The 17412-nt window shown below is 35.2% G+C and overlaps 1 pseudogene; it reads right to left on the bottom strand.

The window, feature by feature from the left end:
* Window positions 14721-17088, bottom strand: LOC109342273 (annotated as a pseudogene).

Genomic DNA, 17412 nt, shown 5'->3' on the forward strand with positions numbered 1-17412 from the left:
TCAGTAGCTTCTGACCGTGTTGACTGGGACGTGGCTTGGTGCTTGCTCATCTTGCCAGGAGTCTGGTTCTCCGCTGAGCAGCTTGGTTTGACCGCTGAGCAGCTTGTTCAGCAGCTTGGCTTGTGCCAAGCTCGTGTCTGACCGTGTCAAGCGTATTTCTGATCGTGCCATGCCTAGTCTGGTGCTAGGCTGAGTGGCTAAGAATGTCCGCTCAGCTGCCTGGTTGAGTAGTTTGGTCCAGGTCAGGCAGGTAGCCAGGTCAGCTCAGCGGGGCTTGTTCCTCGCTCAGCTGCCTGGTTGAGCACCTTGATTTTCTTGATTTTTGTTCCTTTTTTACCATGAATCTTTTCTCTTATTTTCTTCATTTTATTTCCTACAAAATACATAAAAAGGCAATGCAAACACAAATATACCAAATTGTGATATTTTATACAAAAAAGTATTGTTTTAAGTTAGTTTTTCTCAATTATGCTTAAGATAAGTGCCATAAAAGTGTATGATTTTTAGGTATGTTTGACACTTATCAAATGTTTGGCACTTATCAATGCTACATATGAAACTGAATACATATGTAATCACTTAAGCGGAATTATTCATAAATATCATAGACATAAGAGATCGTAAAATTGATTATTCTCACATATTAGATCATACAGAAATTTAGAGAATTTGATATTTTAACCGAAGTTTATAGATATATATGGCAGAGAGAGCAAATTAATTGTGAGCTGCACTCAACCCTCACATCATAGGTCTTACATATCAGACGAGGAGACAATAGAAGATTAAGATAGAAAAATGCGTTTTACCCCAAAGCATTTCGGTCTTGTACAATTTAGCCCCTAATATTTGAAAAGATATATTTAATTTTTTAAGTGTGTGAATAGCTTATTATATTAATCTTTCATTATTCTTAACAGAATGAGTAATGATATATATACTCCTACCAATATATCAAAATATCGAATCAAGATTATCTTTAGCATTGAAGATGGGAGTTTTTTCCCTTTATTTTATATAAAGGATATAAGTGTTGTATTATATTGTTTTTTCTTTTGTTTTCCTGGTACTTATCTCTCCGAGACCAGAGAATATTAGATAGTAATCCAATAATTGAGGAGACCAAGAGCTCCAGGCAGAAGTCCAAATGGCTTAGTGACTATGTGGAAGAATTCTAATTTTAATTAATTGTTTCAATGTTTTTATTTTCCTTAGGCTAAATATTGTTAAATCTAATTTCAGTACTTTTTTTTTCTTCGATCCAATCTAGGTTGTGTCGGATCAAACTCGGAATCATATGTGAGGTTGAAAGGGGACTCATCGGTTGTGGAATGTAAGGTTGTTCGATAGGCCTATAGTACATGGTGAAGTTGGTCAGGCCAAGTTCCATTGGCTTCGTCTAGCCTTTTCTTGATTCCTCTTAGGGTGATCTTGTTGGCTGCCTCTGCTTGCCCGTTTCTTTGAGGGTGTTTGATAGATGTGAAATGTTGTTTGATATGTAAACCGGACAATAATTCTTGAAACTTCTGATCAGAAAACTGGGTACCATTATCAATGACTATGGCAGTTGGTATGCCAAACCGGGTAATGATATTTCTTCAAGGGAATTTTTGGATGTTGGCCGACGTGATGGTGCACAAGGCATCAGCCTTAATCCATTTGGTGAAATAGTCCACGACTACTATAAAAAATTTATATTGACCAACTGTCTGTGGAAAAGGTCCCATAACATCTATGCCTTAAATATAGGATGGCCAAGGGAATAGCGTGGTGGTTAACTCTTCGGGTGGGGCTTTATGGAAATCGACGAACAACTGGCATTGAGTGCATTTCTTGGTTAGATCAGATGTATCATTTTTCATGGTGGTCCATTAATACCTAGATCGTAAGACTTTATTTGCTAGTGAAGTTGTACCGAGGTGGTGTCCACAAATCCCCGCATGGACTTCTTGGAGGACATACCTTGCCCTATCGGGGTCGAGGCACTTGATAAGCGGAGTAGGAAAGCCTCAGCGATATAGTGACCCCTAGGCTAGGGTGTACCAAGAGCAACATCGGAGGAACCACTGTCTTTCGTTTTCGTAGGTAGGAAGAGTACCATGCAGGAGGTACTTGATGAATGGACTCGTCCAGTCATCTGGGACATAAATTAGTTCGATGGCCATGACACTAGTGTCGCGCCCCGATTTTCGGCTGCACGACTTTATTTAGAGTCACCACTAGATTTTATAGTTAAAAATGTAGAAAAATATTTTAAGCCCAATTACCTTCGGCTTTTGGATTTTTGATATCCAGGTTCGGGAGTCGGCTACAAGGTAGGGAAGGTAATAACACCCTACTCGTCCGCCTTAGGTGGTACCCTTCACTAAAACATATGACTTTATTGTTCTTATTTTTTATTACTAAATTATCTAGTTAATTAATTAATTATTAAAAGGAACAAATTTATTTATTTTTATTATTGTGTCTGACAAGATTGTTGGTTGACTGTATTATAATTAAGGAAAATATATTTTTTAGTCAAAAATGTTTATTTTGCATGTTAATTTATTGGTGATTTTTTTATTTGGTTAATTAAGAAAATATAATTTAATCGATTTTGAGATTTAATCGGTTCAAAAGAAGCGGAGGAACGCGACCTTTCGAAGATAATTTGAGAAGAAAGAGGCCTCTAGAGCGACCTTCTCTCCATCTTTGATTAATTCTCAAAATTATTTTATATTTTGAAAAGTATTTATTGTCATCTTTTATTTATATATATAAAAAATGTTCAACTTTATTGAAAATAATTTTTGCTATTAACATTTTTTAGTAATGTGATTATGAAATTAGAAAGAAAAATAAAAAATAAAGTGTTTTAAGAAAAAAAGTTATTACTTTATTGTTATTTTTTAGTTATTGATAGTTATCCAAAAAAATATTATTTATTTGTTCAAAAAATATGTATTTATTTTTTGTTTAGTCTCTGTTAGATATTAAAAAAAATCACATTTTTATTTACATTTTTTACTTACTAAATGGTGTTGATTCTATAATATATAGGTAGACACATAATGCAAAAAAAAGGAGAAAAAAACAAACAAACCTGGGAGAGCTGTGATCAAGTGACGGTGAGACCATGTAAGCTTGCTGACGTGTCACGTGCACATTGGCTGGATGATGGTGGAGCAAGGAGGAGGCCACATGGCTGTTTCTGGTTGGATGGAGTACAATGATGCACAGGTTTCAGTGTGCACTCGCCTGCACATGATTTTGTGCCTCAAATGGGACACTGATCTGGTGTATCCATTTTAACTGAAACCAGATGTGTTTTCGCCTCCTGATTGGTCAAGCCTATGGTCAACACAGGATGAGGATTAGTCCACGGATTGGACGTCTAAGATACTATATAGGGAAGGTTGCATAGAGTGGTCAGTAGCCTTGCACGCACTAGATCACTCCCTGACCAATTCTCTCTCCTTTCTCACTGTTGTGTTTTTTGGCAGAATGATGGTGTTTTTTTGTGTGTGGAATCCCCCTATGAATGATGACTTCACACGATTTATAGTGTTAACATCATATTTTTTTTAAATCATTAGTAAATCAAATTTACCTAAACTTGGCTATGATTAAAGTCTAAAATGTGAGAGAATTTCTTATCTATTAATGCATAAAATCATCTTTAATTTACTCAAGCTTGTTATTTAAGGAAATAGATGATGGGTATGTATTTTACTTTTTTGTGAGAAATCTCAACACATGTAAAAATAGTAAGTTATAGTTTCAGATCCTCATATCTACTAAATAAATTCAAATTTGCATTTATTTTTAAAAATAAAGAATTCGAATTAAATATTTTTGGGCCTGAAGACATTAAAAGTATATTTCATGATTAATACTTTTCTTATAAAGAGTCCAAAAATCATTGCAATACTCCTAGTGAGTAAAAATAATTATTTGGCTCAAAATAAAATTATTCGAAATCTTTTTTTCTTAGACAATATATTTTATCAATTCTAAATCATCTTAATATTATTGCATTACTTAATGATAGATGAAAACAATAAATCTTATACAAATCACAAAAGATATTTAATACTCAATCTCAATATTATTTTCTCATACAATTGTGATTCTTACCTTACTCATATTGAGATGCAATTTATTTGATGTGATTTGTTTTTCATAAAACAGTCTCTGATTTGATTTTTTAATCCTTAAATATTTAGTTATTATCAAGGTGATGCGTGCAACTAAATCAAATTGATATGATATGATTCAAATCATATGATTTCAAATCTTTAATTTATGTGATAATCCATCCAAATCTTTAATCCATTAATCATTTAATTTTAATTTTATTTTTTAGAATAACTACGAAAAATCATTTTTTGAGAACTAAGTTACTTTAAATTTGAATTTTGGTTAACCTAATCACTTAGATTTAGGAACCTTAACAAATGGTTTAATCTTATTATTTTAAATTTGGATTTTGGTTATCCTAATCATTTAGATTTAGGAACCTTAAAATAACATGTTTAGTTTTATTATTTTTAGAAAATCATCTTCGGAATTCTATTATTTTTTATTCGAAAAGTTTTGGGCTTTTTCTGGGTCGGACAAAAATGTGTGTTCACAACTGGGATAGAGGACAGTTCCCTAGATGACGGATCAGTTGCTCCTGGGGCTCTTAGTGCTAGCCAATTTAGACAATATGTCTGCTCATGCTTTATGTTCTCTTCGAACATGCTGGAAGGTTGCTTCCTCGAACTTAGCCATCATTTCCTTCACTTTTTTCAGGTACTTGCCAAATAATATGTCTTTGGTTTGGCAAGCATGGTTATATGTGAGACTGCTATTTGGGAATCGCTACAGATGACAATTTCTTCAGCCCCGACCTCCCTTGCTAATTTTAATCTGCCTATACAAGCATCATATTCAACGTGGTTATTGGAGGTTAGGAAAGTGAAAGTTAGAGAGTGCCTGATGGTTATGTTGTGATTGTTGTCTAATACTATCTCGACCCCTCTCCCTTGGGGTTGGAAGATCCTTCGACAAAGATCGTCCAGGTTTGTCCTGGGTTGTCCGGTTTTGTGATCAAATAGGTGACATAGTCTGAGAAGACTTGGCTCTTGATAATCGTTCGAGACTCATATTGAATATCAAACTGTGCAAGTTCAATAGACCATGCTACCATTCTACAAGCTAACTCTAGCTTGTGTAAGATTTGTCTGATGGGTTGGTTTGTTCTTGACCACTGTTGGGTGAGACTGAAAATATTGCCATAGTCACCTAGCCACCATCAGGAGGGTGTAGGCTACTTTCTTCAACCACTAATATCTGATTTCTGGACCCTATAGTTCCTTGCTCGTGAAGTATACTAGACTCTAACCTTCTTCATTTTCACGGATCAGGTTGGTGGTCACGGCTTCATCGGCCACTGCAAGGTAGACATATTACATATCTTCTGGTGTTGGATTGGTCAGTACTGGCGGGGCGATCATGTATTGTTTGAAAGTTTAGAAATCCATTTTCACAATCAGCTGACCATTCAATTTGTTTGCTCTACTTAAGCAATTAGGACAAGGGAAGAGAGTGTTTGGCGACTGATGAGAGGAATCTGGATAATGCGACCAACCAACCATTCAGTTGTTGGACCACCTTTGCTGAACGAGGGCTTCTCATGTTGATGACCGCTTGCCACTTGGTGGGATTAGCTTCTATTCCTCAACTAGTTAATAGAAATCTGAGGAGTTTTGGAAAAATGTTTTTCAGAATGGAGACATGGTCCTATTTTGAAAGGATTTTGGAAATCATGTCATACCTATACACCTCCATATGTTGGTCCATATGTCCCTCGAATACCTTATTCATCATTATTTGATGCGTTGCCCCAATGTTCTTCAGGCCGAATGACATTACTGTATAACAATAAGATGTCCGATCAATAATGAAGGCAGTCTTCTCTTCGTCTGGTGGGTACATCAGGATCTGTTTGTAGCCTAAGTAAGCATACATAAAGAGTAAGTATTGATAGAACATGGAGTTATCCACCAGATGATCGATGTTGTGAAGGGGGTATGGGTCTTTTGAGCACACCTTATTTAGGTATGTGTAATCTATACACATCTGCCATTTCCTAGAGGGCTTCCTTACTAATACCACATTTTCCAGCTAAGTGGTGTAGGTAATTTCTCAGATAAACCTAACTTTTAGAAGGTCAGTTGTTTTCTGAGCAACCTTAGTTGTTCTTTTTGTTCCCATCTTCCTTCGCTTCTGAGTGATGGGCTTTGCCCTTGGGTTGGTCGTTAGTCTGTGGCAATTACCGAAGGGTCAATTTCGAGCATATCAGCCACGGACCAAGCAAAAATTTCTTTGTTAGCTTTCAAATATTCTATTAGTTTCACCTTTTGTGCTTCTGGGAGGATGTTTCCGATATATACTAGGTTGGTTTCTAGTAGTCCGAGCTATAAAGAGATTTTCTACCCTTCCGGCTATGGGCGGAATTCTCCCTCATCATCCCGCACATCCAATGCTACCAGGTGAACTCATACCATTTTCTTCATCGCGGTTGGTCTCTCTCTTATTGTATGATTGGGTCGAAAACTCAATTGATAGCAACTTTAGGCATTGTGCTGGTCTCTGTGAACCGAACAGACCTAATGATCGGAAGAAAAAACCTCATGCATAGGTGTGGTATGGAGACCACTACCTCTAGACGGTAGAGCGTTGGATGACTTAGAATGGCATTGTAGGTCGATTGGCAATTGATGACCATGAACCTAGTCTAGATTGTTCTACTCAAGGGTTGGTCGCTATTCATTAACTAAACACTCAAGTAGACCCGTGGGGTTATACTGTGGCTGATAAATGCTACTAGTTGTTCGTCATAAGGTAGTCGGTCACGATCGTTCAGTTCCATCTTAAGGAATAGAGCTTCGATTATGATATTCGACGAGCGTCCTTGGTCGAAAAGGATTCGACCGATCTTATTGTCGTTTAGTTTTGTCGTGATGACCAAGGGGGAATCATGCCCGGAGATGACACCTTTGTAGTCAACATTTTTGAATGAGATGGGGAAGCATTCTGACTGATGTGTTGAGGGTGGGTATTTCTTGCGGTTACTTGCATGATTTATCGCGCATATCGTTTCTAGGTCGATCTTGAAGTATTGCTCACAATGAATCCTCCAGAAATGGTGTTGATGTCAAGTAGGGTTCGCTGCTTGTGGTTGCTTGGGTGGTACTTGTGTGTTGGAACTCTAATCGAAGGACGTCTTTGTTGAATTTCCGGTGATGATGTTGCTATCTAGCTGGTAAGGTTTGCTTGATTTTGGTGGTCAACATGGTGTAGGTAAGCCATAGACAGCGCCAATGTTCTTTGGTGGATGAGCGGTGTGGTCAGACTGGAGGTTCGAGTAAGAGGTTTTCTGATTCTAGATGGAAGTAGACTTGGACTTGTCGATGGAGGTACCTGAAAAGGTTTTTCGATAATCAAGTCAGTAAGACTGAAGAGGTAATGTCGGGGAGCAATAAATGAGATGTGTGAAGTAAGTAGAATATATATTGATAAGTGATGAGTTCTAAGTGATATTTCCTATTGGGGAGGCTCCAATTTATAGTGGTTGAGTTGGATGACATTGCCCTAGAGGGTACCATTGGCGTGGCCCACCATCCTGGCTTGTCTGGGGATTGCTTTTTCCATGTCAGACGGCTTTGGTAGGGTCGTACTTTGTGTATAGTTGACTTATAACTTGTGGCAGGTCTGGCAGCCATATTGTAGTATGTCCTTGTCGTATTGGGAGGGGGTAGGTGGGATTGCAGGTGGCATGGCAGTATGTTGTTGGGGGCGTGTCAGATGGGGAATGGTTCTAACTCCGACTTAGAATGTCTAGTGTAAGGGGAACGTCTTCGACCATGTCCTTTGATTAATAATGCCTGGTCTTTGCTCGGCTATATGGGAGACCATCTCGAGCAGTTACGCCGACCGGATAACCGGGAACGAACACAACATTATGTACCCTATCATCAACTGTTGAAAAACATGAAGTGTGTTATATGCTTCGTTAATAACCAAACATTAGAAAATCAATGAAACCGAGTTTGAGTGGAACAAGGATCCATTGCTGAGTGGAAAATTGCAGTTTTACCTAAGTTATCAACATTACTTCTTGCCTACCAAAAATGATCCGCTATTAAATTTTCTTACTTTGATCACAGTAAGAAAAAATTCATAGATAGAAAAGTTAGCTGCACATGTCATAGGATAATTCTCATTCGTTAAGTCTAAGACCACATTTGTATATACATATTTTTTTGACGCGGGAGATTATCTGAATACTTGAATAAAAGTTGCTCGAACAAAATATGTTAATATCAAAGTTCAAACTTGCAATTGTATCACTCTCAAATCTATCAACCTTTTTTTTAAGGCAAGGGTGTCAAAGCACCCACTGATATATTACCAACAAGAGTAGCCAAACAAGAGCAGCCAAATAGAGGAGGAAACCATTACATATTTCTAAACCTATAATTAGGCAATAGATTCCTATTCCTATTAAATTCAGTAGCAAGAAAAGGGGGGACTAAATTCCACCAAGAGGTGGTTCTACAGCTCACTCCGTAGGATGCTAGTTTATCCGCACAAGAATTTCCCTCTCTGAAAATATGACTAACTTTTAGCCTCAAGGAAGGAATTATCCTTTTGCAGTGCTCCCAATGGTTCTTAAGCTTCCAATGAGGTTCTTTGTTGCGCTTGACAATCTCAACCACCAAACTTGAATCACACTCCAACCAAACCTCCCTCCAACCCTTCAAGCTAGCTATCTGAATTGCCATGATGGCAGTAAATAGCTCAACGGATAGAGAATCTTGGATATTAAGATAGGTAGCAAAACACTTCGGCACATCCCCCTTATTGTCCCTAAAGATACCACCTCCTCCTGCATGACCAGGATAGCCATGGGCCGCACCATCAAAATTAACTTTGACCCACCCCTAAGGTGGGGGAAGCCACCTGACTTCAAAAATAGCAGGGTTATGGGTGTAATGCGGAGTACAGTTGAATCTACGAATTATAGAAAACTCAAAAAGAGAAGGCTTAGCAGCCATAGTAGAGAGGTTTCCAGTGAGAGCAAATTCTCTTTTTATCATGTCACAAGCTTGCATGAACCTGACTATTGTGTCCTCAAATCTTCTCTGGTTTCTACAGTACCATATAGTCGAGATTGTGTTGATTATGCTAGCATTGACTACCAATTTTAGTTGAGGACTCTAGTTGGAATTTCACACCCTCAAAAGGCTCTGAATAGAAGAGCTATCCAAAGGAGATCCAATGAGATTTTCAAGCCAATGCCATAAAGCTGTAGCAAAACTACATTCAAAGAAAAGGTGATTCGAAGATTCCTCTACAGCATGACATATAGAGCAGGCAGAGGCCAGATGGATGCCTCTTCTTTGAAGATTGACATCAATAGGCATTTTGTTGCTGTACAACCTCCAAACTGTGAAGGATTTTGTTGGAGGGATGAAGATTGACCAAATTGTCTTATACCAGTTAATTTGATTCTGACCTGGCTTGAAGAAGTGGTAGGCATCTTTCATACTCATGCCACCATCAATATAATGTAGCCAAACTATCTTATCATTTTGATTACGATTTTTAACATGAATTTTTATAATTGACTGCAAGATAGCAGGGTACAAAGAAGCCATCCAGGAAGGGATGAACCAGTGCTGATCCTGGATGAAATCTTCTACTTTGGCAGTCAAGGAGGAGTGAAGCTACTGAGGAATGTTCAGAATGAGAGCTAAAGGACTACCTAGCCAATTATCTAACCAGTAGCTTATTCTTGCACCATTGCCTACAAGTCATATAGAATTATCAGTGATCACATTCCAAACTCTTTTGATACCAAGCCATATAGATGACTTCACATAGGTTGCATGTTTCTGACCAGCTCTATAGAACCTGACTATGTAAAAAGAAGCCCATCCCTGAGATGAAGATTTCATTCCCCAAGCAAGTTTCAGCAGAGAGGCTTGATTCATTTCAGCAATTGACCTCAGGCCAAGACCTCCTTCGTTAATAGGAGTGCAGAGTTTGTGCCAAACCACAGTGACTAACTTTTTGGTGTTTATATCTCCTGATCAAATAAAGTTCCTTATGCTCTTGTCAATAAATTTTAGCATATAACTTGGCCAAGAGTAAACCTGAAAGCTGAATGTCAACATGCTGTGAATAATAGATTTAACAAGTTCAACCCTGCCCATGATTGAAAGAGAGGAACCTTTCCACTTAGTCAGCTTGTTCACAATTCTATCAGTTATAGATCGAAGGTGGATGGCCCTAGGCTTGCCTCTAAATATCAACCTTGTTGTATATACTCTTCCTTACTTTTTATTTGAGTTGAACATCCGTTCAAAATCTGTACAAAAATTTTCAAATTTATTCGTATAAACTATATTTAATTTGAGTGAATGACATGAATGATGCAGGTAAAAACTCTAAATTGGAAATTCAAATAATTTTTTTGACATAATCTTCCTAAATTACTCAATAAGTACTGATATTAAAATAGTTATTTATGTGTGAAGTTATTAGCTATAATTTCGTTAGCACTTCTGTCTCCCCAAATCTCATAGATTGTCGGTTTTCTCTGCATGTATATGCAAGGCCACTTTGCAATATTGAAATAAAAATGACCATCCTACATCAGAAGGAGGAAAATAAATAATAATTTGAATATCTCTCCAACAATTGAGTACTTGACCATGTAAATCTTTTTATTGTTAACTTTTTATGTTAGACAAAACCTGAGACTTCATATTAAGCATGTAAAAGATTGTAACAAAATTGCAATTATAATATTAAGGAAATAAGAGAGCATCAGTGATATTCATGTTACTTTATCTTCGGAATCATAACATCACTTATCTCTATGTGAGCTACATCTCTCATAGTCTTTAACAAAGTATTAGAGTTAGATTTCTACTACTAGTTGTTTCGTTTGTCATGAGTCAAAAGATATCATTCAGTCATAAGATAAAGGTACTCTTTCATGTGATCCAACAGGTTTGAGGCATATAAAAAATAAGTCTCACATTGCTTGCATTATTGTCTTGTATGGACACTCATCTTATTGTCCATTCATTTTGAGATAAAACCTTAATACACTATTAGTTGTAATATGAGATTAGACACTTATGTTAATTACAACAGGTCTATAATTTTTCAAAGCTTTCTAATTTTAATAGTTTAATTCCAGTTTCTACAATAAGTTGGAGAATTTATATTTTTTATGTGTGCTTTATAAGTTATCTAAGCTGATAGTATTATTTTCAGATTTTTGTTAATGAGATTTTTTAATCAAAATCATTGATTGCAACTAATATTTGAAGGAAGTAACACTCCACTAAATCCGTAGAATTAGGGGTGCACAAGTTTGGTTTGGTTTTTGGTGTATATCAGTGATCGAACTATACACAAACACATAGTTTAGTTCTGATTAATTAACCGCAAATTTAACTATAGGATTTGAACTACTCTTGAATGGTTCGGTTTCATGGTTTTTCTTATTATTTTTTAATAAAAATCATGCACAAAATGAAAGTTCAAAATGTATTACAAGATATACTGTTTGTCCATAACAGGAAAAAACTACTATTATTGTTATAAAAAATTATGAATCATATATAGATGAGTCAAAAATTGAAACTCATAATTTTTTATTTATAACATATATAACAATTATTTAATTTATAAATAAAAATGAATTATCACATATATAATAATACAACTCACAATTAATTACTAATATATACATATATTAGTAACAATATAATTCACGATGAGTAACATATATCAATTAGTAAAATATATAATAATTATATATTTAACCTTACAATTTGCAATCAGTAACATATAACAATACATATATCTATAATAATATATGTTATATGTTAGTTTCAAACTCAATACTATAAAATTTAGAAGATATGTTCTAAATCATCAAGATAGTGAGAAATAACTTAGTAAATAATAACATGAGTAGGGATCCACGTCCTAATTCAAACTATTGGATTTCCTTAGAATTGATGGCTAGGATGAAGAATAAGTGGATCCCTCCTCTAATAACATATATAAGCATAATAACAATTTAGTAATATATATATATAACACTACAATTCACACAAAATTGATAATATAAACCACAAAATTGGTTGAAGAATTTAAACAACAATAAAACGTCATTCCCTGGTATCTATTTCTTTAATATATGGTTCGGTTTGGTTCCAAGGTTCCTAAATTTCTAAGACTATTGTCACGACCCGATTTTCGATTGGAAGACCGACTTTGTGACTTAGGAAGAGGCGAACTCGATTTCTACCTTTCCCAATTGATTTGGAGTTGTCACTGTGTTTTTTGCGGTTAAAATGTAGAAAACACTCTTTATACCTGAACTTGGATAATTATGGTCTTTAAACAGAGATTTTGAGCTCGGGAATTGATTACGGAAGGGAATGTATTAGCACTCCGTCCGCCCATATTAAAACGATACTCTTGCTAATCACATGAACTTTATACCCTTAAATATTATTTAATAAAAATTTAACCACTTAGACAAAATATTTTTTATTTATTTTTGTGTCTGACAAGAGTTTATCTTGCTCCTTCGTATCTCTAGGTGCAATAGGAAAATCAAGACCACGTAGTTTTGGTTATAAAAACTAATTAATTAGTTTGGCTGATTTTTGTTGATTTGAAAAATATCGATAGATTTGGTGGAGATGATTTTAAATTTTTTATAATATATGATTGTTTTAATTCAAAGGAACTAATAGTTTAGAGACGGTGTTGGTCGTAGACTTTCTTCCCATTTTCAGATAAGTTAGAGACGGCTTGAACCATGACTGTACTATAAATTTTTGTATAATTAATTAAGTAATAACATAGTTTTAAATTATTATTTTTATATGAAATTAATAGCTTAGAGATGTCTTTGGTCGTAGACATTCTTCCCATTTTCATAGAAGTTAGAGACAACTCAAACCATGACCGTACTATAAAAATTTCATAAAATTCATTTTGGCGATAAAATAGTTTATTTTTATATGAAATTAATAGCTTAGAGATGGTGTTGATTGTAGGCATTCTTCCCATTTTCAGAAAAGTTAAAGATGACTTGAACCATAACCTTCTATAACATTTTTCATTTTAGATTGTTTAATTACATATTTATTTGATATATTAACGTAATGTTATTTATTTAATGAATTCAATATAACTTGTTATTTATTAAGTAAAAGATGGCATTGAAATACACGTGGAAATACAAAAAGATGAAAGGATAGAAAATAATACCTCTGAACATTGTAATAGTTGATCCCTTTATATTCAATGGTTGAACTTTCATAAGTCCATATCTTTTAAGGTGCCACATTAAAGCAAATTTACTTTGATAGTGCAACTTTGACTAAAATATTACAATCTTAGTATATGTTTTAAATTATTTACTAAACTAGTGCACTTTTACAAACTTGATAATAGGATTGTTGAGTTTTTGTTTTTTTTCTATTCCAAACATAAATCGTCATCTTCAGTGTAGAGTTGTCATAGGAGTTTTTGGTTTTTAATTTTATTTTTTATTAAAATTGGCACTTCCAATGACAATTCAAATTACATTCCAATTTTATTTATTTTCCCCTCTAAACTCGTCAACTTGATTGGAGTTTTATTTTTGGAAAATATATTTTATTAAAATCTTTGTTCACAGTGTGTAGTTTCAAAAATAATTTATTCCATGCACTTAATTTGGCATTACTAATAGAGTTTTATAATTGGTTTTTTACTTTTTTTTCCTCTCAAACATGTAATATAGTTAGAGTTTTTTCAATCCTATATATTAGCCAACACTTTCTTCCTTCTGCGTAAACTATAAACACATTTATCAAATATTTTTGTTAAGGGAAACAATGATATAGCCATTAAGGTATAAAGTTGGGTGATACTTTTATTAAACTTCATCAGGTTAGTATATTAATACAACTGATTTCATACAATAAATATATCCTTGATTTCATAAGTTGTATTAATATACTAAACCCGGTGAAGTTTAATAAAAATATTACTCCAACTTTATACTTTAATGACTATATCCTTGTTTCCTTTAACAAAAATATCTGATAAATATATTATAGTTTACGAGGAAGGAAGAAAGTGTTGTCTAATATATAGGATTGAAAAAAATATGTCGAAATTGCATGTTTGAGAGGAAAAAAATTAAAAAGAAATGAATTTAAAACTCCACTAGGAGTGCCAAGTTTAATGTAGGGAATAAAAAATATTTGAAACTAGGTAGAACATCAACTTTAATAAATATATTTTCCAAAATAAAACTCCAACCAGGTTGATGAGTTTAGAGAGGAAAATAAAAAAATGGAATATAATTGGAATTACTCTTTGAAGTGCGAACTTTAATAAAAATTACTTTTAAAAAAAGTAAAAACTCCAACGCAATTGTCGACTTTTATATAATATATATATATAATTCAAGACTCTACATCGAAGATGACGATTTATGTTTGAAACATAAAAAAACAAGAAACTCAGCATTCCTATTGCCGAGTTTTTAAAAAAATGCACCAATTTGATACACCAAAACTATAATATTTTAGGTATAGCAACAAAATAAATTTGCAGCCACATGACCATACCTATATATGCATGGATTTGTTGGAGCCTCAAAAGCACATTTTAGTTTGTTGAGAAAGTTACTTATTTTTTATTAGTAGTGAAACCATTTCTTTGAAGAATTCAATGTTTAAACTTCGTAACCAGGTTGAATCTGCAACTTCGATGGTGGACTTCAATAGAAGCATTGCTTCATTTACAAACTTTACATTATTATGCACTTGAAGTTTCAACGTCCAAGTCAAAGAGTTGGTGAAGTCCATGTTTTCTCCAACACAACAAGGTCATGTTATTAACCATGGTTGCAACATTCCAAAGAAGACGAAGAACTCCAATAACTTCTTCCAGGCATGTTGTTTTACGTTCTTTGAAACTCTTATTAATCACCATAATCATAGCCTTGGCAACTCCTTCCTCTACCATGCACCTTCTCTTCATCTCGCTCTCTATGGCCATACCATACATCTTCTCCAATGTTGTTTGATACAAATGAGGAACCTCAAGATCCCTCACAAGTTTCTAAACATCGACCTTATTAGGAGGGGTTTTTAACTTTTGAATTTTATCTATACCCTTGGCTTCATTTGTTGAGCACCATGCATCAATTAGTCTGAATAGAGTGTTGTTGGGAATTAAGAACTCTAAGCTTCATGGCAGTGGTTGATTGAAAATTGGGCACATGCAACATTTGAACTCGAGTAACCACTGCTCGATGCTTTCTCTATCATATGTTATGCCCTCCTTTATATTGTCGTCCCCCTCTCATTTCCACCCATCACATGCAAACCATTGAAAGTGAGAGGTTCCAGACTTCCAATCACAACTTCAGAAAAAGTCTTCTTTTTAAACAAATCCACTGTCACACTCCCTACCATCTAGGTTCGATGAATCTATTATCTTTATTAAATGTTACTCCTTTCCTTTTTTGTTGATGCTAGGGGCTTTGTTTGGTTTCTGAGAAAGTTGTGTAAGAAACAACCGACAACCATAAATCTTAAAATTGATGTTTACGAGGAGCTATAGATTTTGAAGGAAACATTATATATACTACTGGTAGATGGAAATATATCGAAGGAGGAAATCTTAAAAGTATTATGATAAGAGCCCAATGCCAAGGCCTAGTAGAATTAAAACAAAACTCACCTGGTTTGATGATTTTATAGTGGGAAATTAATATATTAACTCCATGTTTTATTTTCAGTCTTAAATGATTGGGACTGATGTTGTAAGCCCAAATCCATTAGTGATAACCCTAAAATTCTCTAGCTATATGTATTTAACTTACTACTGAGTTGTATGGAGGCTATGAATGAAATATAATTTTAGCATTTTCCCTTAACCCTCCTTCCCACATCAACAACCCACAATTCTCTCCATCCCACACATCACCACAAGTACCCTCCCCAAACCCGCCTTTTGCCCACACACTTGTCCCACCTTTTCTTAACCCCCATCATACCTATAACCGTCCCACCTTTTCCACCCATGGCCCAACGTCCAAACCCAATTTCCCCAACTAACCCGACCAATACAGTTTCAACTATGCCAATTCGACATGTAACTACTGTCCAAATGCAAGAAAGAAGAGCTCAAGGATTGTGCTACAATTGTGATGAAAAATATTTATCAAGGCATAAATGTCAAGGTAAACAATTCTTGGTACTCTTAGTGAATAAGTTATCAACCACAACTAAAGATATGTTGATTTCCCTGGACCCGGTGGAAGCTGAGCAATTTTTTCTCGATGAGGAACTTATCCATTTTCAACTTTCGGAACAAGCCCTCCCCAAAAACCCTTCGGTTTACCAGCTGCATTGGTGGACAGGATGCTACGGTTCTAGTGGACACGGGTAGTTCGTACAATGTCATACAACCACATTTAGCTAATCACTTACAGCTCAACGTCACACCCACCCCTCAATTTCTAGTCATGGTTGGCAATGGTGCTCATATCTACTGTACTGGTTTGTGTCTTGATACTCCAATTTTACTACAAAACAAACTTTTTCATATTCCATTCTATTTACTACCCATTAAAGGTGTTGATGTCGTGTTGGGCATTGAATGGTTACGCACCTTAGGCCTAGTAATCTCAGACTTTGCAATCCCATCAATGACTTTCAAGGTGGGAAGTGATACTCTTACCCTCCAAGGGGATACTACAACCCTAATGACACAATCCTCACTGCACCAGCTAACCCGTCTAATCCATACTGATTCTATTGCTTCTTTCCACACTCTGCTCTTTCTACCCCTACAAACCACCACTGACCTCCCTAAAGAAATTTCTGCCCAAAACCACCCAAAAATACAAACTCTCCTCACCCAATACAATAAAATATTCCAACCTCCTCAAGGCTTACCCCTAAAATGCCCACATGGCCACTCAATTTCCTTACTTCCCCAATCTACTCTCATTTCCCTCAAACCTTACCATTATCCTTATTCCCAAAAGGAAGCAATGATTGCTAAAATGCTTAAGGATGAGATTATTCAACCTAGTACTAGCCCATTCTCTTCGCCAATTTTATTGGTTAAAAAAAAGATGACACATGGCGTTTCTGTGTGGATTACCATGCACTGAATGCAATCACACTTCGTGATCGCTTTACAATTCCAATATTTGATGAATTATTAGATGAACTTGGCAGTGTGACAATATTTTCTAAGATCGATTTATAATCTAGTTATCATTAGAGTCAAATGAAGTCCGAGGACACTCATAAGATAGCATTCAGAACT

The sequence above is a fragment of the Lupinus angustifolius genome, chromosome LG03 (genome assembly GCF_001865875.1).
Source record: "Lupinus angustifolius cultivar Tanjil chromosome LG03, LupAngTanjil_v1.0, whole genome shotgun sequence".
Lineage (NCBI taxonomy): Eukaryota > Viridiplantae > Streptophyta > Magnoliopsida > Fabales > Fabaceae > Lupinus > Lupinus angustifolius.